A 9,879-nucleotide genomic window follows, 5' to 3' on the forward strand; every position below is an offset into this window, starting at 1 on the left:
GAACATCACCAGTAAGCCCAGTCGTGGATAAAGTACTCCTTAACAATGACTCTGAATAGAAACTTTCCTTTTCTCTTAAACTTCTTTTTTTTTTTTAAACAGGAATTCAGTCAATTTATTCAAGTTTTGCCCTTTAGAAAGAACTGTCTTTCTGTGAAACTGCAGGGATTCACACAAAAGCTGCAACTTTCACTGCAACAGAAAACCGTGCTTTTCAGCCTGTTTGCAGGGCATTTATTAATAGTATGCAGAGACAAGATGCAATCATTCCCATGATACAAGGGCCTACATTATTTAACAAAGTAAAAAGTTAAAAAGATATTCTTACACATCTCAGGTTATTCATTTCTGAGCAGAGTACCAATTGCCCTTGGTAAAGCACTTTTGATCATTTTGAAGAAGTCAAAGCTTTACAAATTTTCAAAAGTGGCTCACAAAATAGAAAATGTCATTTGATGGAGCTAATAATAATTACAGTCATTGGGAGTTTTATCCATTCACATGCCGTAAAGAAATGGCTCAGCTGCCAATTTTTTGGTAATATTCTTCACATTGTGGCAGAAAACCCGAGCAATTCTGAATGCTTCATATACTTGACAGAGGTAAACTGCTAAGAATCTTTTCCTCTGCTTAGAATTCACAATCGTGGAAGGTCATTTCTGGAGAACAATGGTAACCAAATTCTCTTTGATTAGGTATAGCTTCTCATGGTAGCCATGTGATAACTTGAAGACAAAGCTTTTATTTTGAGTGAATCCAAGATTAGCAAAGTTCTAATCTTTTCAAATTAGGCTTTTTCATAAATAAACACACAAAGTACCAAAAGCAACCAACACAGACACAGTTTTTCTCCACCATGGACAGACCCAAGGCCATCATTCAGCTTTATTTGTTTCATGCTTCAATTTGCAAGAAACTCACTCCAAAAGAAGTGCTAGAACAGTTGCATGTTGGACACATTTAGCACTGAAATTGCAACACAAAATTTTGCAGTAATGATTTTTGACAGTTTACAACTTCAGGCAGGCTCAGTATAAACACAGAGAGATTATACTTGAGATACTTGAATGCTGAAAGAGATAAAGGAAGGGGCTTTCAGTGTGCCTCTGCCCTGTTTCCTACTGCCCTCTGCTTTCCCCACCGCCTTCAAGGAGAGAGTCCAAGGTTTCCAGCAGGACTTGGTCTTTTGATGTGCAGCATCAGGAGAAGGGATAGAAGTAGATGAAAACTTGCTAAAAGCAAAATTGGAACAATTGGCTAATTTTCACTTGAAAAGTTTTCGAAGGCTAGCTGGTAGCAAGAGAAGACCAAGAAGAAGTGGCAAAGAACTATATATTAATAGATAGTTGGGTTAAGGGCTGAGAGAGAGCAACTGAAGGGCTTTGCAGCAGTTTCAGGGGTTGAAAATCAAAGGATTAGTACAAAGATTTAAAGAAGTATGCCTGAAGCTTATCAATTGGACACACTGTAATACAGTTCATAAGATTCCAGTGGACTTTTGACTGGCTTTTGGTGGCTGGGTTTTATTTTTAAAAATGTAATTGCACAGGGAGACTCAGTGATGAGACAAGACAATTTTAATTGTGTTACACAATTAAATCTGTTACATCTAATGTTAGTGTTTATTTTCTTTGAATCCTACCCGCATCTGCTTCCTGGCACTAGAGTGAACCCCACTGGCAACCCTACTGCTGCTCATTGGAGCAAAAGGATGATTTCATTATATAATAAAACAAAAATATTTTCTAGAATTTTGCCAGTTCTTTGCCTTTGATTATGACATACTCGGCTAACTGGAATTGAGTTTAAATAATTTTCACATGGCTACAGTTGTAAATTGGGTCACCCTTCCCCAAACTGTGTCAGCCATCGGCAAATGATGTCATCTTCTGGGTTTTTATGCCAGAATTTTCAAAACATCCTTAAAAGTGTGAATGAAATGATTTCCAAGTTGAATGCTGAAAGGTGGATCAACATGTAAAACATTTTAGTCTTATTCTAATGATTGTTTTTCAAAAAAACTTTCTTAAACATAAATTTATGTTTTTTTTCCCTTGTATTTAATTGGGGTGAAATTTCCACAACATACAAGAAGCCATTTGAAAGTGTACAATTCAGTGACAGCTATTACATTCACAATGTTGTGCAACTACCACCTCTATCTAGTTCCAAAACGTTTTCATCACCCCCCAAGAAACCCTGTACCCATTTAGCAGTTAGTTCCCACTCCCCTTCCCCACCCAGGATTTGCAACCACCCACAATTTATGTTTTAAATCCTCTACTGTGTTTGGATAAAGTATTTGCAAACTGATGAGAAATTTTAAGAAAAATTTCAATTCACAAAATCATGGCTATTGCACAGCTTCAATGCAATTCTAATTCATGTGAAATATAGGTTCTTGCCTCACTCTGCTATTCTTCAAGTTTTCTTCTAATATCCAAAATTTGCATCACAAGTTTTTCACCCTAGAAAATGCCTTTCTGAAAAATTAAATTACATTCATTTCATAGAAAATTACATGATTTTTAGTGTTTCTTAATATCTTACTATCTGTTTAACCCCTGAATTTATTGGCATAAATTATTACAACTTTAGGGAAATAACAGAATGTCATTCTGAGAGGGAATTATATATATTCATGATTATTTCTGTAAAATAATACTCTATAAATTCCCTTTCTTGACATTATTCCAATAACCAAGAAGATTGTCTCTATGAGAAGCAATATTGCATATTGGTTGTGAGACTGGGCTTGAGTTAGGAGCCAGACTGTATGGGTTCAAAGCCAGCTCCATGATTAATTAACTGTGTGCCTATGGGAAAGTTATTTCAATTAACTCTACTTAAGTTTTGTCATTAATAAAATGGGAATAATAATAGTAACTCACCTCATGGAGTTGTTATGGGGATTAAAAGACTTAAAATAGATAAAGCATTTAACACAGTCCCTGCGATTGTATAAGCACCATGGAAATATTTGTTGAAACTGCTATTTGCAATTCTGTCTATCCCCAAGTGTAGAGTCTTTCTTCTTACTTACTACATTTCTATTACATATCTGGAATTTGGGAATATGTTTCATTAATGCATGCAATTATTTATTTATTTATATTTATTTATATATTATTTACTGAATAGCATTTACATGTGTGACTCACTGCCTGGCACTGGAGATTCAGAGAAAATAAAATCCCTGTCCTCAAGGAGACTAACATTATGGGTTTAAATCAACAGTCTGTAGAACCCTGACCCAGAGGCTGAAAATCAGAAAACTTTACTTTGGTTGTACAGAAATACAAAACATTTTTCATTCTTAGTAGACATGAAGAATTATCAACCTCAGTTCTTCCTTTAAAATAACTACTTATGACTGTTAAAGACCTCAAGTTAGCAGTTATACCTCCTCAAGTAGTCTACGGACATTCATTTATATAAATTTCACTCACACACTGGGCATTGGTTCTATTTTGAAATATTGTGAAGGACATTGAGCATCCAATACCACATTAAGCATGTTGGCTGCAAGAATAAACAATTTAAGACCAAAGAGGCTCCTCTAAGAAGTTCATCAGTGTTAAGAACTTGATGAAGATATTTATTATATACACTGCAGACTATGGAACTTTTTTTATTAATGTATTTTTACAATATGATATAAAGTGCCTTACATAAAATGTGAAAGTGCACATTTTGACCCAGATTTTCCTTTTTCCCATGTGCTCATTTTGGTAAAATGCAATGTGCTGCCTGAAATGTAAGGAAAAAACAATGAAAGCCCTGTTTTTAAAATGGAAAATAATAGTCATTGGATGAGAGAAAATTGCTGTACTATGGAATGGCAAAGATTTAAAGTGATTTTCTAATATTCCTACTGTCTAAGGTAAATAGTCTTTAATTCTTTTTAAATATTATTATGATTTTATTTCAAAGTCATGTTGCTTTATTAACTTTCAAGGTTACCTTACAATGCATAATAATTTCAGTATTTTAGAACACTGACTACTCAAATATTTGCAGGTAATTATGGGAAATTTTATTAATACTGAGACCATTAATAATTTCAGTTATCACACAGTTATCACACATGCATTACAGAAGACAGAAATGTACCTTTTGGCAATATATAATATGCCACCTTATAAGATATTGCATTTTTTTTTTATATTCTTATTATATAATCTCAGACAATTAGAATGATTTTCTTTTTGGATTAGTTGCAGGATGTAAACCATTCTTTGTAGAAATCCTACTAACGAGTGTAACTGATAACCCTTAAATTTACCAAGCACAAACATAAAACTCCTTACATATTTTTAATTACACCCAGTTACTGGGAATGACAAAATTATACCGTATCTCAGAATCATGTGCTAAGGAAATCTCAAAGAAATCTTCAAGGCCATCAGATTCAATTATCTCTTTCTGAGTTATTCTTCCTAAATCATGCTGTTTCCTATATGTTCCCCAAAATAGAGATGGTGTGACAGTGATTAACAACCTCCTGGCCAGGTAATTCTTCCTAATCTAGCCCAAATCCCTCCTAAAAATCATGTATATTCTTAATTTATCCTCGCACTGTGAAAACTGAGAACAATTGCTTCGAATGGAACTTTTTGCATGGCTTTCCCCAACAGAATAGGACATACTTTTCTATGTTATGTAAAACAATTTAAAATCAAGTCTCTACTTAGGGCGTGTGCACTAAAAGTGCGGTGCTCACCCCTATTAGACTGTTCTGTGGTTTTATTGGCTAGAATAGCTTCTGTTCAGTAACTTCAAAGTTAGGGAATATATAAATATTCCTAAAAGCCAAGAACTTAGCTGTTTATTGGTCATCAGAAATTACCAAAAAAAAAAAAAAAAAAAAAAAAAGAAATTTATGCTCCTTACAAAGGTACCATATAACAAAGCTAGAGCTTTGCTAAATGCAAAAAAGAAATCGTGCATACCATATATTCCAAATACTGAAAACTAGGCATCAGATAGTAATCCAGTGTTGCAATATCTTTTTAAACAATATGTGTGTTTTCATTATACTTCTAAATTGGGCAAATTGTTTTGTTATTTCAAATCACTACATTTGGTGTTACAGTGATATCCTCATGCTGCTTTACTTACCAATCCGGGAAACCCAGAAAATCTATTATACAGAGTCCATTTTTCACAGCAAACTTAAAGTCCTTTCCTACACAAAAAGTCTCGTCCATCTTGGTGCAATTCCTGTAGACATAACCACAGAGTAGAAGTACGGAGCATACCCTCCAGGGTTATTCATTGAACACATTCTGGCAATGGCAGTTTAAAAAATATTTGTTATCACAAGGTTGAGAGAAAGACTCTATTAAAAAAATGTGTATCCTTGGGTACTAAGGATATTTATCTAGAATTAAGTACAGTAGTTTATTCTGTTTACCCAGTATGGAAAACTCAAAACACTGATCATTTTATTGAATAACTCTTGATTAAAAATAAGTTAGAATATTTGCAGTTAATATTAAGTTTCCAAACTTGCTCCCCACCAAACTGCTAGATAAACTTATGTATCAGAACAAAGAATTGTCTCCAGGGTGCAGATGCTAAACAAATTTAAGTAAATATATGTAATGAGCCGGCATTTGGTGTTCTTGAATTTTCATATTTTTAATTTCTTTGGTCTAAATTTTCCGTAGATCAAATTAATTTTTTTTAAAATTTAAATACATAAGCTCAATTACAAAATAATACAATGTTAAATATAATTTATTTTCAAAGTAAATCCACCCACACACAATGGAGAAAAAACATGTTTTATTTCCTTCTGTTATCATACAAAAAGTGTTTTCTGTTGTCAGCCCAACATATTAGTGAAGTAGCAACTCCCAAAGAGCTAGAAGCATGTCTTAACATGTACTTCTCTAGTGCAAAAAGAATAGCTTGAACTTTTTTGGAAACAGGACTTTTTCTGTAGTTTCCTTATGCCATTGTGGATACAGCTGGAGACCCAGGAAGGATAGCAAGGAAAAACTTTTTGTGAAAATTAAGTTGATATATATGAACATATTACAAATATCTTTCAAAACACATGGAACGGAAATAATGAAATTGTATAAATTAATGCCAAAGACATATTTCATTGTTTTCTTATAGTTACACCAGACAGTTAACATACAAATCATTGGGCTTCGTGTTGTGATTAATTTTATTTAGTGAGGTTCAGAAGGTACATGGAAGAATGCAGAAATATTGAATTAATCTGATTTAGTGTAAAAGTCTTTTTGAAAATGGGAATTGATGGATTCTTTTCACAGAAGATTTGTCTAAAGAACCCTAGCAAATTTACAAAAGATAAAAGGTTACCAGGAGTACTGTTATTGTTTTCTTTGTTTTTTATTAACTGCTTGTGCATAGATAATACAGACTGATAGAAGAGAATAGATAAACAGATAGGTAGATAAATATGATAGGTGGAAGGATAGATTTCTTTAGGACAGTAGATAGCCATCTTTCTTTGGAATTGCCAAAGAAAGTACTCATCTGACTGCAGCTTCTGTGACCAAGATCTTGCATCCTTTTGGCCTAGAAATATTGTCCTACAAACAAAAAAGTATATGGAGAGAGAAAGCATTAATCTCTTGTCCATTAGAGAAGCTTTCCGGAATTGAGCCAGTCCTGTAACAGCATTTTACAGGCTGGATAAAATTCTACTAGGCTCAATAATGGTTATACTGAAGCAACCATTTAAGATCTCTACAAATTGCCCTAACAGAAAACTTCTAATATATTATTACATTCCTCTGTTAGGCTTAATTAACTCCCACCTCAGTTATCCTTTGTTCCCAGTCTCAGGTACATTCTAATTCTGGCTCTTCTACTGTATCCATTTGATGTCTTTGCTAAAGCACTACCCTGCTTCTAATCACAGTGACACTGCCACAGGCTCTCTCTTTTCATCTCACTGGAAAATCACAGCATCCTTTACATGCTGGGAGAGACTCAGGCTTCCTATCTCTGCAGTTCTTTAGTGTATTTCTAATCTTAGGCTATCCTCTGAGAATCCAAAAGCAAATATTATGCACTTTTATTTCCTAATAGACAATCTGGTTGCCTCCTGGAAGTTGGAAGTGAGATGGAGTTGAAATATAATTTCACATAGCTATGATGCAGATAGAGCAAAGACCTAACAATAATTCAATCAATATCTGTAATTCCAGGGAAAAATGAGTGAGGTCTGGAAATATGTCCTCTGTCTCTAGCTGTTTCCACAGGCTTCTCCAAAAGAAAAGATGAAAATGTCATTGGACGCCGAATGTGTACCGGGGAAGGCTGCAGGAAAGGAGATGTGAATTAGTTGACATAAAGGCTGAAGAAGAGGGATATAGAATGTTGAACACTCATTTATTGAGCAGCTCACAATGTGATTACATGGCATAGAACACATGGGAATTTATCCATGGGACAGTGGAGTTTTTTTAAACTTTTATTTTATTAACAACTGTTAAAGTAATAGAGATTTATTCAGAAAAGAAGAAAGAAAAAATGATAATTTCCTGCCATCTCTCCCTAATATGGCATTTTTCATCTTTTTCAATTATGAGATGTGATATGATATACAACATGTTACGTCATAATGTACACAAACATATATAACCATTTTCATTGAGGCATAATTAGCATACAAAAAAAAACCTCAAAAATTTCAAATAGACATTTCAATGAGTTTTGACAAATGTCTACCCCAATGTACCAATGTAAGCACAACCAATTGAGATACAAGAACATTTCCATCACTCCAGAGTGTTCCCTGTCTCTCTACCAACTACCACCTCAGTCCACATACCCAGGTAAGCACTGATGTGATTTCTACTAAAATATCTTAGTTTCACTTTTTCTAGAAGTTCAGCATTCACTCTTAGTGTCCAGGTGTATTCACTCACATGAATTTTTTCAATTCAGCCATGTTTGTTGCAGGCAGCAGTAGCTTGCTCATTGTTTAGCTGAGGAGTATTCCATTTCATGAATATAATACAATATTCATTTTCTTGTTGATGGCCATTTTGGTAGTTTACAGTTGTTAAATATTATGCCTAAAGATGCTGTGAACATTCTCATAAGAGTCTTATGGTGACACATGTTTTCATTTCTCTTCATTAAAAACCTAGCATTAAAATTGCTGGGTCATATGTTGGTGTATATTTAACTATATAAAACAGTGTCAAACTGTTTTCCAAAGTGATTGTACCATTTTACATACCAACAGTAATGTATGAGAGTTACAGCTGTTCCATATTCTCACCAATACTTGGTATTGTCAATATTTCTCATTTCAGCCATTATGTTGGCTGTGGAGTGGTATCTCATTGTTGTTTCAATTTGTATATTCCTGTTAACTAATTATGTTGAGCATCTTTTCATGTACTTTTTGCCCAGAGGTATATCTTCTTTTGTCAACTTTCATCCATTATTTTATCATTGTTTGTTTTTCAAACTATTGACTTATGAAAGTTTTTTATGTATTTTGAAAATAAGTCCTTTCTCAAATATTGTGTTGCAAATATTTTCTCCCACTCTGTGGCTTAATTTTTTATTAGAGAAGTTGTAGATTTACAGAAAAATCATATATAGAATACAGAGTTCCCATTATCTGCCCTGTTACTAACACCTTGCATTAGCATAGAACATTTATTATAATTGATGAAAAAATATTTTATAATTATACTATTAACTATAGTCCACAATTTACATTATGATTCACTGTTTGTTTTATACAGTCCTATGTTGTTAATTTTAAAATTTTATTCTATTAGCATGCATGCAACCTAAAACTTCTCCCTTTTAATCACCTTCAAACATATAGTTTAGTGCTATTAATTACGTTCCCAATGTTGTCTTACAATAACTGCCATCCATTACCAAAACTTTCCCATCAACTCAAATAGAAACACTGTACATTTTAAGACTTAATTCTCTATTCCCTATACCCATCCCACCCCAGCCCCTAGTAATCTATACTCTGAATTCTGATGAAGAGTTTGCTTATTCTAATTATTTCATATCAGTGAGATCATAGAATACTTGTCCTTTGTGTCTGGCTTATTTCCTTCAACATGATGTCTTCAAAGTTCATCCATGTTGTTGCATGAATCAGAACTTCATTCCTTTTTAGGGCTGAACAATATTCCATTGTGTGTATGTATCACATTTTATTTATCAGTTGATGGACACGTGGTTGCTTCTATCTTTTGGCAATTGTGAATAAGGCCACCGTGAACATTGGTGTTCAAATATCTGCTCGGATCCCTGTTTTCACTTCTTTTGAATATATACCTAGATGTGGGATTGCCAGGTCATATGGTAATTCTATACTTAACTTTCTGAGGAATCGCCAAACTGTCTTCCTCAGTGGCTGCAACACTTTATATTCCTACCAATAATGAATAAGTATTCATATTTCTCCACCTCTAATTCAACATTTGTAATTTTCTGTTTTTTTAATAGCAGTCAATCTAGTGGGTGTGAAATGGTATCTCACTAAGGTTTTTATTTGCATTTCCCTAAAAGTTAATTATGCTGAACATCCTGTGCTTTTTGGCCATTTATATATCTTCGCTGGAGAAATGTCTGTTCAAGTCTTTTGCCCATTTTTTTATTGGGTTGTTTGTCTTTTCATCATTGAGTTGCAGGATTTCTTTACATATTCTGGCTAATCCTTATAGGATATGTGGTTTCCAAATATTTTCTCCCATTGCGTAGGTTGTTTTTTTTACTTTCATGGTAAAGTCCTTTGATGCACAAAAGTTTTTAATTTTGATGAGGCCTGTTTCTCTATTTTTTTCTTTTGTTGCTTGTAGTGTAAAGTTTAAGAAACCATTGCCTAACACAAGGCCCTGAAGACGCTTC

Source organism: Choloepus didactylus, chromosome 10, assembly GCF_015220235.1.
Source record: "Choloepus didactylus isolate mChoDid1 chromosome 10, mChoDid1.pri, whole genome shotgun sequence".
Taxonomy (NCBI): Eukaryota; Metazoa; Chordata; class Mammalia; order Pilosa; family Megalonychidae; genus Choloepus; species Choloepus didactylus.